This window comes from Canis lupus, chromosome 3, assembly GCF_003254725.2.
Source record: "Canis lupus dingo isolate Sandy chromosome 3, ASM325472v2, whole genome shotgun sequence".
Taxonomy (NCBI): Eukaryota; Metazoa; Chordata; class Mammalia; order Carnivora; family Canidae; genus Canis; species Canis lupus.
Genome location: NC_064245.1, coordinates 79,913,140 through 79,926,549, shown reverse-complemented (window position 1 = coordinate 79,926,549; position 13,410 = coordinate 79,913,140). Strand labels below are relative to the sequence as shown.

At 33.1% G+C, this 13,410-nt stretch overlaps 1 long non-coding RNA gene across 4 annotated transcripts in view; it reads left to right on the top strand.

The window, feature by feature from the left end:
- The window catches only part of LOC118354260 (uncharacterized), a 151,054-nt gene that overhangs the window by 85,738 nt on the left and 51,906 nt on the right, over positions 1-13,410 (top strand). For all 4 annotated transcript variants that reach the window (XR_004814425.2, XR_007409969.1, XR_004814422.2 and 1 more), the window contains exon 3: positions 5,046-5,354. This is a non-coding gene — a long non-coding RNA (uncharacterized LOC118354260). The remainder of the gene's footprint in view (positions 1-5,045; positions 5,355-13,410) is intronic.

Below are 13,410 nucleotides of genomic sequence, written 5' to 3'. Positions count from 1 at the left end.
GCTTGATCCCATGACCTGAGCCAAAGGCAGACACTTAACTGGCTGAGCTATCCAGGTTCCCCTAACTATTACTCTTTTTAACAATTATTTCATCATTCATTCTACAAAAGTCAGCATACTGGTGCCCATCATTATTGTCTTTACTTAAAATTATTCAAAGTTATCTCTTACTTATTCTCTAAGTTATGGAACAGAAAATCCTCCCAATGTAATGGGGAAAAAAAAACATGGCTTGACTTCTTGCCAAAATTTTCTTTATTTATCTGTGAGCCTCCTTTTTCCTTTATATATATATATATATATATATATATATATATATATATATACCATTTAACATATACACACATCCACACACACACATGTTTGAGATACCACCTGACCATGAAGACTTTGCCCTCCCAAATTAGACAGTTATTGAATAGCCACGCAATTCTTTTAATTAGATGATTGTATGTGTAAACATTAAATACTGTAGTGACACAGAAATGTGATATACTGCATTGACAGGTAATACACTTCCCATAGGAGAGGGCTGCAATTCTCACATTAAACTATCTGTGTTTTTTTTTTTTTTTTTTTGAAAACTGCTACACATAAATTCCACTCATGTTTAGGTTTACTATTACAATTTATAATCAGATATCATTTGTTCTTGGTACCTGAGTTGCAGTCCTAACACACAGTATCATGGTTTATATCATTTACTTCTCTTATTGATCCCCCACAAAGTCTACCATAGCCTGGGATACAAAGGAAGTGATGAATTCAAAAATACTGGTGGCTTTCACCCGAGAGTTTTAGAGTGAACAAGAATCTGTAGATTTACAGCTAAAACAATGAATGCCTAGCTCTTTTACTCATTCCATTATTTTCTAAAGTATTTAAGTGACTTAAATGTTTGGCTTAAGAAATTGTAAAAATGGAGTAGAACTCTGCAGATATTAGAAGTATCCTATTTTATAGTTAATCAAAAGGTCAGGGGGCCTTTTGTACTAAACAAGTCTCATCAGGGTAGTTCATTAACACAATTATAGACAAAATGCATTCTCAGCTTCAGCTATCTGTTCATTTTAAGGCACTTTCTGCTCTGCTTAATCAAATTAAACATGGGAGACTTTTCCTGGCTACATAATCAACATGTAAATTAAAATGCACAGGGATCTCCAAAGAATAAAAAAAGTTAATTATTTAATCGTTTTTCCCTCTATGTATTGAGTTGAGAACGCTTAATTAAAAAGAGAAAAAGAAAAGTAAGTAAATATATCTTTAACATATGTTTATTTCTTTTGTATGAAAATGTGACAATAATTAATACTAAAATGACAACATGGAATATTGAATTCACTGTTTTAATAATAGGGATTTAGGCTAATCAAAAATTGTCATTTTAATTGGAAAACTTAATTGATGGAGATAGAATGTGTTTTCATAAAATGTGGAAGACAATTTTAAATGATATTTTCTTTTTAAATATAAGTGGCCATGCAGTTACCAAGTGGTTTGCCTTTGTGAAAACTGAAAATATTACTGAGATCAAAGAGACAAACTGAGAATCCATTTGACATTTTATTAAGAAAGTTTGGGAACAGTTCATTTGGACTTTAATTTTCCATCCACTGAAGTTTATGATGGAGTGAGTACAAAGTGTGACTATTGATTCTCCATCTCTGCAATTTCTATCTACAGAAGATTATTGTGAATAAATTCATTTTCTAGCCTGATTTTTTTTTTGACTTCTCACTATTTTCTGCCTATTTTCAAAATGTTAATCTGTTGAGTTCAGACAAATGTTAGTAATCTCTGGTTTCCCTTTTTAGTTTGCAAAATACTGAGTAAAATAAACTTTTTTTTTTTTTACATGAGAAGTCTTAGGCAGCATATTTCTTGAGTGTGACTACTCTGACTTAAATTAGTGAAAATTCACTTAATAATCCATTCATTTATTCACTTAGCGATGCATTCAATTATCCCTCTCTCTTAGAGATAATGCTAACTTCAGAGATGCCAGCCAGCAAGAATGACCCACTAAAATGTTCTATCCAACTTTCTCAAAACAAGTTCTATGCCAGTGAAGAATACATGCTATATGTATTTTGACAATGGAACGTTTCAAGTACTTTTCAAACAAATCAGGGCACCTAGTAATATTTATTCAATGACCATTTAAGAAATTTGTGTGAAAAAAAAAAAAAAGAAATTTGTGTGACTTGATGTTCTGGGCAAAGGATACATAAAGAGAAATAAGACCTAATCTTACCCTTCACTAGTTTACAATTAAGCCTAATCTTACCCTTGAATAGTTTACAATTAAGAGAGAAGCAAAATCAGGCTACCACAAGAGGATGCCTTCTGGGATAGTGGGGACTCAAAAAGCCTTGAACTTTTTGAAACTCAGAAATATCAGATACTAAGGGGAAAGATAAACATAATGGCATGATAATTTTAGCCCATGGGGTTCCTAAAAGATAAAGTAACTCAATTGCATAGTGAAAATGTATATATGATGTGTTTGTATTTCTATACATATGTTTACACCTATGATTATTTATATTTAATTCACATAATGAGAAAAAATCCTACCTGAGGATATCCTTAAAAGATAGCACAGCACAATTATGTAACTGTATATATATATATATATATATATATACACACACACACATATATATATATGTATTTCAGTTAACAAATATATATATGTTTTTTCCAATAACCCTATGATCTACATACGATTTTTATTTCCATTATACAACTAATAAGTCAGAAGTCCAAAGAGTTCAATTAGCTATTTGCACAAGATCATACAGCCAATAAATGGGAGAACTGGGATTTGAACCCTCATAATCTGGAAACAAACAGAGGAAAGTCTTCTTTGACACAGTGGGGAAATAAAATCCTATCTTTCAGGAGAGGGGAATCATTCACTGCTTCCCAGAAAAGAAATGATTAAATACCAAGAGGTAGTTCCGCATTTCAGGGTAACTGTGCTATGGAAAGATGGGTTTGTTCAGTCTTGTAAACAGATAATGCAAGTCATAGTGACCTTATTTAAATGTTGTGGGGTTTTTGTGTATGTGTGTGTTTTGTTTGCTTGTTTGTGTGTTTTATTCAGAGGGTAGCCTTTGGAACAGGAAATCAGTTTTTATTTTAAAAATATATTTTTGAAAAGACTAAATAGGAAACAGCCTTGAACAACATTGGATTTTAGCAGACTAAGGAGAGATAATGTGAATGTTTCAGAAAGAATATGAGGAGAGAAGCAAATGCCCTAAAAGTGCTGTGAAAGTTCAGAATAATGTTGAAGTATTGCGGCTTTTTTGTTGTTCATCATTTGTACTTATAAATATTCATGAATTTCTCCAATTATTCACGAAACTAGCAGGCGCCCTGAAAAATACTTTGTACTTTTGGTGATTGAATAAATTGGGAAGTACTAGATTAGAAAAAGCTGGCACTTCTCAATGGCTTATTTATATAGTCCATGCTATTAAATATATAATGTTTTGACTGACCAGACCTTTCCTTTTGTTCTTTCCATTTTTAACAATAAACTAAGGAGAAATCTGAAAAGTGTATCTGGTGATAATCTGGTCCTCTAAATTTTTAGATCCACTGGCTAACGAGTTAATTACTGAAAGTTTCCAATTGTAGGAGAATCGTATCAAAGCCATGGTTTTGTATTATTTATCCAAATAAACAACATTCTTTAGAAGAAAATAGGCAGTTTTACTAATGAAAAATGTAAATTCCAGCTTTGTGTGTTATTCATGAATGCTCTGATACCACAATTGTTATTTTAAAATGTTTAGCTGCTCTGAAAAGCATCTTCGGCAATGATGTTGGATGTTGACTGCTGAATGTCAGAAATAATGATCTAGCTGCACTGTAATCTTTGCTGAATGAGTTCTATTATGTGTCACATTTAGAGGAATATTTGTGTTGTTGAATGATTTTCAACTAATTATCTAGTACTGCTTGCATTTCACAGAATATAATAATCACACGGAAAGTTTACTATTAATACTGCTAAGTCCAATTTTACACATCATATTTGAAAAGTAAACTAAAATTGACATATTTATCAGAATCCATATATATTGTTATTGGAATACAGGCACAACATAAATGTTTTCCTTGCTTTCAAAAAGAATTCAGATTCACTAGTAACAGCATTTTATTTTATTTTGTTACAGTGAGTATGTTATTTTCATATGAAAAATATTAAGTGTAAATAATACGAAGTAGGAAGGGTTCCTTTAGAATATATTGGCCACTGCCTCCCTCTGCCAGGCGAGCTCGTCTCTTTAGACTGTGGTGCATTCACAGGCCAGCTTGCTCTAAGCCTTTATAAAAATTTCTCATTATATTTGCTTAACATTGTTTAACATATCGGGGTATATGTATTGAAATAAACATTATTTTCTTTTAACTTTCAATTAAAAATAAACTGACTATATTGCCCCCATACTTTTTTGAGATCTCAAATAGTAAGGAATATTTATTGTCTTCTTGGTTGGTTGGCATTTTTAAATGGTAAAACAATGAAGGAAATTAAGCATTGACATATGGTTATCTTAGAAAAGGGAACACATTCTGGTGTGATTTTTTTTTTCTTTCATGTACCTTCAAACCTAGCATGTGTATTAGTTGAGAAAGAATAATAGCAGTTAATGGCGGGAGGGAAATGATGTTACAGTTGTACCTATAAGACTGGGAGAGGTGAATATTAAACAGAGGTAAATGTTTTGGATGAGACTTATCCAACAAAAAAAGTGTAAACTGATGATGATAAAAATAAGAATCCAACAAAAAAGTGTAGACTGATGATGATAAAAATAAAAATAGTCATTACAAAAAGTTTCCTACATTCCAGGAAATATGTGATGCAATGGCAGTGTCACTCAATGGGCTTCTCTCACTGGAGTTCTGCTGCCTTCTCCCTTATCAATATCTTTTAATTCCCCCTGGTAATCCAAAAGTTAGATACTATAAGTGATCACGAATTGGTCCATTACAGTGTCATTCCATCCTTTCTTTCCATTTAGGGAACCCACTGCCAAAGTCCACTCTGTGACAACACTTGAAGAAACCTCAGTGGTGAAACCAACAGACAGGAGAAGGGACAAGTGTTCCATCTCTGGACACATGCAAATAACCCCGGTGTTATCAATGTCAGGGATGGGTAGTGAGATCCTTCCTAAGTATGCAAGCCTGGGGAAAAGGGCATGTAATCTGTATTATTACTTGAACTGCTGTGGCAGCTCTACTTGTGTTAAGAGACTCACAGATTCTCCTCTTCGTGGTTGTCATCAGTTTTAATTCTCTAAATCATGGACAGAGATACGTGGATACTGGTAAGTGTGTGTGTAAATGAGGGAGACAGAGACAGAGACAGAGGTAGACAGAAAGAGATCAAGAGAGATACAGAAGATTGACGATGAGAGTTTGTGTGTTTATATCTGGGGTAGGTGGTGTAAGGGATTAAGGGAGGGTAGAATCCAAAGAAAGGAAGGAAATGTGTTTATTGCACAAATACCTTAACATAATCATTGGAGTAATCTAATTTTTCATTTTCCCACGGATCATTTCTGATAGCTGGGAGAGAGTATCACAAGAAGGCTATTAGTAAAGGCAAAGGAACAGAGATGATCCATACTTAAGGTTCAGGAAATACTGAAATTTGGCTTTTTAACCCATTGCCAGATGTATACATATTATGTAAACTAATGCAACATTGTGGTTCTGAGGCCAAGTTACCCATTTTTCATTATACCCTGGGTTATGGTTATATATACTGTATTTAAAAAAAATATTTATTTATTTGAGATAAAGGGAGAGAGTAAGAGATGAGGAGAGGGAGAGGGAAAGAGTCTCAGCATACTCAGTGCTGAGAGTGGAGTCTGACTTAGGGTCAATCTCACAACCCTGAAATCATGACCTGAGCCAAAACCAAGAGTCGGACACTTAACTGACTGAGCCACCCAGGTGCACCCCTACCCCCAACTATATTTTTTTGACTTTAGGAGGAAGCAGGAATTTCATTACCTGGTAAACCACAGATTCCCCTAACACATACACACTGAGCTTTCTTATTTACCTCCTACAATAAAAATTACTCAGAAGTTCCTCTTAGTCCTTCTCTGACAACAACTTTTGGTTTCCAATCTGCATTTAATATGAAAAACTAGTCCATGTAAAATTCAAATTATGTATACCTATGTATTCTAGAAGGACAATAAATATATTTGTTGAACCACACATAAACTCCCAACACAAGTGTCATAAGTAACACCTCATTATTCATAGTTACAACTCATACTCAATATCAAAAATCAGGGACACTGAAATGTGCAATTCTAGGATATTCTAATTTAGGGTCAATGTAGGGGCATATAAATACAACCATGCTTACAGATTATTCTTTAAATAATTATCATTTGACCTTAAAATATCACTTCTAATCATACAATAACAAATGCTTCAAACACTGAAATTATTTATTTACCTCTTGGTAGACCTTGGGACTACAGACATTTGATTGAATTCTTAACTTTCAACTAGGTTGTTGGTATCTTGGAAAGACAATAAAAGCCTGAAATTACTTGTTGGTTTATATAACAACATACCCCAAAATAGTTTTAGCTGTAATTAGTTATATAAAAGAACTAAGTTATATATGATGATATTTATAAAAATACTTTCTACTAAAGCTTTTAGTGCTGAGTGAAATCTAACATTTGTGAAAACAGCAGAACAAAATTTTCAAATATTTTATAGCTTTGTATACCTAAGAAATAGCAGAAATTGTTTAAAACTGAAATGTAGAGAATTTAAACTTTACCGTATTTTGCCTATTTCACTTTCAGAATATTTTCCATAGGTGTAATAGACTGTTATTTATATACTTAAAGTAAAATTGCCACATTTGCAATTCTCTCGTGATTAGATTATAAAAACAATAATCTTTTTCTGGGAATATTTTAAGGTTATTGTTGATAATGGAATATGTTAAAGTCAAGGAGTAAGACACACTTTTGTCTCAATGAATGGACAAGAGCTAAGAATGAGGAGTTCTTTCCTCAAGGGAAAAGTTGCAAGGGCGTAGGGGATGAAATCTAAAATTTACAGTAAAAAAAAAAAATGCCCTTCTGGAAAATGCATAAGAAAAATAAGAGAAGGAAAGCTTTACTACTACCTATATCCAAGTTTATGAAGAGAATTATGCACATAAGTTTATCAGAAGCTTCCATTAAAAGCCCAACATTTAGAAATGCTTTTCATCTAGCTTTAGAAAGCTTATGATGATTGCATCAGAAAGTAATACTCTAAAAAAAAAAAAAAAAAAAAAAAAGAAAGTAATACTCTGGCCACATTTATAGAAAATCAACCTAGCTATATTCAATACATATATTAAAACATACAAATGTACACAGGCACACACACCCACACCCACACCATGCATTGGTCATCTGCTGTTCACCAGAAATTTTCTATGTCCCAGAAATAGGTGAGACTAAATGATTTTCCCTACCTTAAAGCGATTCCCATTGGAGTCAGGAAGAAAGGCACAAGAAAACTACTCTATAAAGTAAAGTGCTAGAGTAGAATTAAATATAAATTGCCATGAGAACAGAGGAGCACAAGTAATCCTTGTCCTCCCCCTTAAGTGTGCCACTTCTGAGTTTATATTTTTCTTACCACAATACGACTATAACTTCAAATAATAATGTCCACTCTTTTACCCAATCATTCACAAACAGTCTATAAATTCATTGGCACCTCTAGTCTTTGGCTCCTCTAATGTCCTTTCCTTTTATCTCTATCTCATTTTCACATTGTTCTCTAAAAAGGTCATTACCTCAATGACTCCTCTGTCATTATTGATTCCTTGCATTACTTTTGCAACAACCACCTGGGAAAACCTAACCCCTAACAGTTTTACTCTGTTTAATTTGTTGCCTGAAGATGATGAAGAAAAACAGACCTATGCAACATAAACCCGAGGACTGTACACTCAACTTAGTCCTAAGTATAACTCCAGACATTTGTATGCATTTCATAACTTCAATCATTATATACACGTTTATAATTCTCAAAGCTTCATTTTCCAAAGAGATTGATTGGTAGGTTTTGCCCTTTGGCTCCCTGCTAGACATCTCCACTTGGAACTTCCATAATCATATCATAGTAGCATATCTAAAACAGATATTATCTTTTATTTAACTAATTCATCAATTCTCAGTGGTCAGGTCAGTAAAGGCAGTAGTGCCCACATGATTATTGAATACTTAGGCTTTTGTTCACATTGAAGCTTCTACAAGAGAGCACATTGAATATGTTACCTTCAGATATCCAAGTTTTAATATTGCCAGACTGCAAAAACACTATTCTATACACAAAACATGTAGCTTTGATTGATGATTGAAGGAATGTTTCTTTAAAAATTTCAAACTTGTCTTATTTGAGTTCCAGGAGCATCCAAATCCAAATATCATAAAAGAAATGTTCTTTATGTTAGGGCTATTCCATCAATCAAATAGTTATCCACCAATTAGCAGGTAGAGAATGAAAAATTTCAGTTAACTGGACTGAATTGTTTTGGCCTTTATGTGGCAATGATTTTAAAATTATTGCTGGTAGTTTGATTTGACATTATTAAAAAAAAAAAAAAACTTCTAAATTCATCCAAACCATGTGTGGGAGTGTGAGTTTTGTGTATTAACAAGAATTACGGCATCTATTCAAACCAGTACACTGACACAAATCTGAACAGCAACTAGAAACAAATATTGAAGGGCTATGGTCATTATCCTCATGCTGATTAATCATATTCATCAGTTTGTCAGAATGTTAGGTTATGCAAAAACATGATCTATTAATGGTACATGTATTTTTTAAAATTTTCTTTTTTAAAAAAAAATTCCCCCAAACTGGGAAATGTTACTATGTAAAATTTACTGCATTGGTTGAGTGAAGTCATTTTATATAATTTGCCAGGTAATGGAAATTATGTAAAGAGGACCTTCACTTAAAAAAAAACTCTAAAAATCACACTGATTACCGTTAATTCAATATTTATGTATTATGGAGTGGCCTGAATTTAACAATGTGCAAGGATGAAGAGAGAGACATTCTCTTAACTTTACCTAAAACTCTAAAAATCACACTGATTATCATTAATTCAATTCAATATTTATGTATTATGGAGTGGCCTGAATTTAACAATGTGTCTCTTAACTTTACCTTTGAAAGAAGAAAATAGTGTCTTTCTGTCATTATTTATGGAAAAGAACTATTGCTTAACACTATACCTGTAAGGCAGTTTTTGTCTTGGTTTGATGCAAATTATGCAGCAAAGAAGCTTTGCTATTGGTCGTAGAGTTCATGTGTAGTTTATTATGTGTATTATCATTTGAAAAAATAAAATGTGCTTTAGACAAATATAATTATATGTGTTTTAGGTCAAGTGTTCTTTAAGGCATAGGCACAATTCTTCAACATTTAATATGTGGCCAGGATAAATGTAGTTTAACCACAGCAGGGTCAGTGGTCTAAGTGTGCACACATTAGAATGACCAGTCATTGGTAGAGTATCAAGTGCTTTATGAAAGCAATAGGAAAACCATATAATTCAGCCAAAACCAAAGCCACAAGTGAGTTAGAAAGGTTTTTGCTTTCAAGTGAAATCAATGACAACATGCCTACAAATGCTTTTATTTATTTAGTTTATTCCAGAGAGAAGGCAAAAAGGTATTATATCCTTTCATAATGGTCAGTGGAAAATTGTTTATTTGTTCTAGTTTATTGCTAATTAGCTATTTGTAATCTTTCAATTAATCTGAATATTGTTATGAAAAGGCTCTCTCTGCACAACTCCGATCCTTTGAGTAATACTGAATTGGAAAACAGCACAAAATTCTACACATTGCTATTTTGTCTATCTTTGGGTTTACTCACAGGTGTAAGGAATTCAATGTTTGGTAGTTTTATAACATAGGTGAAATATGGCAATCCTGTTTCCAGTAAACAACCTACATAGTTTCCATAATAATTAATTTAAAAATGCGAAAAACCAAACATAAAACAATATAAAAGAATCTCTGAAAAATAAGTGTTCAAAATGAAATGTTTACATATTTTAAAGAGTCTCCAGAATGCCGTAAGAGGAAACTCCTTAAAAACAGGGGATTTTGTATGTTTTTCTCACTACTGAATCTCAGGGACCTAGAACGTACCCAGTACATCAGAGATAATAACTAAAATTTTAAAAGACTGAATAAGTGACCAAATCATGCGAATAAAGTAGTTCTGAAATTAAACAGGACTCTGAATTATTTGTATTTTCTGAAAAATGCATTTAATGTTAAGTATTAGCAGCCTGATATCACTCCTCAAAATGGTAAAAGCCAAGAAGAAACAAACACCTATAGTGTGTATAGATAGTTTGACATTCGCTTGGTTGCAAGAATAGGGAAAGAGATCAGAATTACCCTGTTTTCCTGAGGATTACAGAGTTCTCAAGGAACCACCAAATTTTAAGGAAATTCTTCAGGCTTACTATCAAATGAATGCAAAATATTGGGATCATTTTTTAAGTTCTTGATTAAGCCAGGTATTTAATACAGGAAATAGAATTCAAGTTTTAAATGCGACTATAGGAAAGCAATCATCGAAACATGGTGAGAAGCTCTGAACTGTATTTATGTAGATCATAGAAGTCTTAGAATTGGAATTAGACAGGAAGTTTGAGGTCATTAATCTTAGATCTGAGGAAATGACTCTTCAATTGCAATACACACAATTACAATACATTCTCATTTATCTGGATTCCAAGTTACTTGAAAGCTCAACTCACTAATTTATTTTCCCACTTGACTTTTATGTGAAAGAAAGAAATTACAAATAATAGGAAAGATAATTAATGCATTTAAAGTTGACTCTGGAGTACTTCAAGTCCCTGAAGTATCTATTCAGTCATCAGGAAAGATACAATTATCTTCAGTTATCAGTTTAGTGTTAACTCTTTGACTTTGTTCTTTGTTTCCAGGCTTGGAGACTCTACCTTAAATGGATGCTCTGAGCTGTGGGACTTGCAGGGGAACTGGTGGGTGTCAGATGAACAGGGGGGGAAAAAACAGATGAACATGATGCTAAAAGGGACCCCTGGGTGCTCTGTGGTTGAGTGTCTGCCTTTGGCTCTGGTCGTGACCCCGAGATCCTGGGATCCTGTCCCACATCAGGGTCCTGCAGGGAGCCTGCTTCTCCCTCTGCCTATGTCTCTGCCTCTCTCTGCATGTCTCTCATGAATAAATAAATAAAATATTTAAAAATAAATAAATAAAATGATGCTGAAGGAAGAGAAGAGGCACCACAGAAAAGACAGTAAGCAAAACTGTGTAAATTATGAGGAATCCAAGAGAGAAATAAAGAGGGAAAGAAAAATTAAAATTTGCAGAAGCAGATGTGGCAGGAGAGTAAAGGAGGAACTGGAACATTCCCAACTCCCGAGGTTACAGGATAACACATTACTCTATCTCAGATTCTCTTTCCATTTTCTGAGGGAATGTGTTGCACAATTCCTAGGTCACTTTCCTATACTTTTTTACAATACATCCTAATCACCAATGTACCTTAAAAAGCTCTCTGTCCCTCAAAAACTAACTTATGTGATGAAAGTATGCTGACTAGTAGCTGGCTAGGACAGAATTCTTAGAGAACATCTCTTGGTCTGATAATCCGTTTCCAACAGGTGAAATGACAGCTTTTGCTTTAATTACTTCCAGTAATAGGAATGCCTCCATGACCCCAAAATTCTTTTAAAAATGCTCACAAGGGTTCTAACCTTCCTGTTCATCTTCTCCTCCTTGCCCTTCTCCTTGGCAACTCTCTGCCCTCCTGCTCTCTCAATTTATAAATTGTTTAAATACAGTGCAGAAGTCTATACTAGAGTGAACTGTGCCAATGTGTTACATGTTCACTGTAGAGGCTCCCTGTGTGTCATAATAATTATTCAGTACATGTAGTTAATGCATTCTTAAACAGTAATCATTACTACTTACTAAGAACAGGTAAAGCCATCAAGAGGGTCTCAAAACAGAATAACCTTTAACACATCTGAGCAATAAAAGAGTTTGTAGTACAATTTATGAGGTTTCAAATCCCAAATCCTCATTTTGAGAAAAGAGTCTTTTGGGTAGTATTTTCTACCCTCAAAGGATCGACTATTGCTACTTCTATATTTCACTATTATTTGAATTGCTGCTATAAAATAGTTACTTCAGATGAATTGGAGTAGCATAGACAATATGTTCTCTAATTTTTCTTGACTTAAATCATGCTTATGAGCTTACTTCCTGTAAGTCATTTCTAAATGTAATGCAGTGGAAAACTGTGTGGGCTTTGCTCATAGTTCAAACTCTGATTTGATACCCAGTGTTGCCACTCACTACTTTGTGACCTTGGCTTCATTTCCTTAAAAGTTCCTCATCTGTAAAATCGGAACAACAAAATTGACTTTGCAGGATTATGAAGGGAGAAATTTAGGCTTTATGAAATGTCTCTTAAATAATTTAACCCATTATACTGGGGTACCTGAGTAGCTCAGTGGGTTAAGTGTCCAACTCTTGATTTAGGCTCAGGTCATGAGGGCTCTGCACTCAGTGGGGAGTCTGCTTGAGATTCTCTCTCCCCCTGTCCCTCTGCCCCTTGCTTTCTCTTTCAATAAATAAAAAATAATAATTATAATTATTATTATTTTTAAATAATAATAATAATTTAATTATTATTAAATTATTATTATAATTTAATCTAGTATATATAAATTATTTAAATGTACATGTTACTTATTATATAATGCATAATAATATCTATTTACATATTATATATTGATAATACAGTGATCATGCGTATCAACACACACGGGAGGTCACCATTAGCTTCTTATTAAAATATTATTTTTTCTTCTTATTGCCTGAAACTTGATTTATTAGTATTCTCAATTTCATTTAAAAAAGTCTCAATTTCACATATTGAATGACTCTCCCAAATTATTTAAATTACTTTATAGATAATCTAAACCAAACAAAATTCATATTCATTTATAATTTTTCCATTATGCACCTCTCAAAGCCTCTCATTCCTCAAATCCCACCAAGTCCATTGAGTCAATAGGGAGAATTTTCCTTAACATCACAGATACTCCTATTTTCTTCTCCAAATGCTGGTCCAATTTGACACTGAATGCAATTATATTTGCATTTGTGCATTATATTTTTGCAATACAAATATGCTGGGACAAAAAGAAAAAACACAGAAAACATATAAACACAGAAAAATTATCAAGTTGCTGAATGTCTTCATTCTTCAAGTCTTTAAGTCTTTCATTCAAGCACCATTTATCGACTACTTATG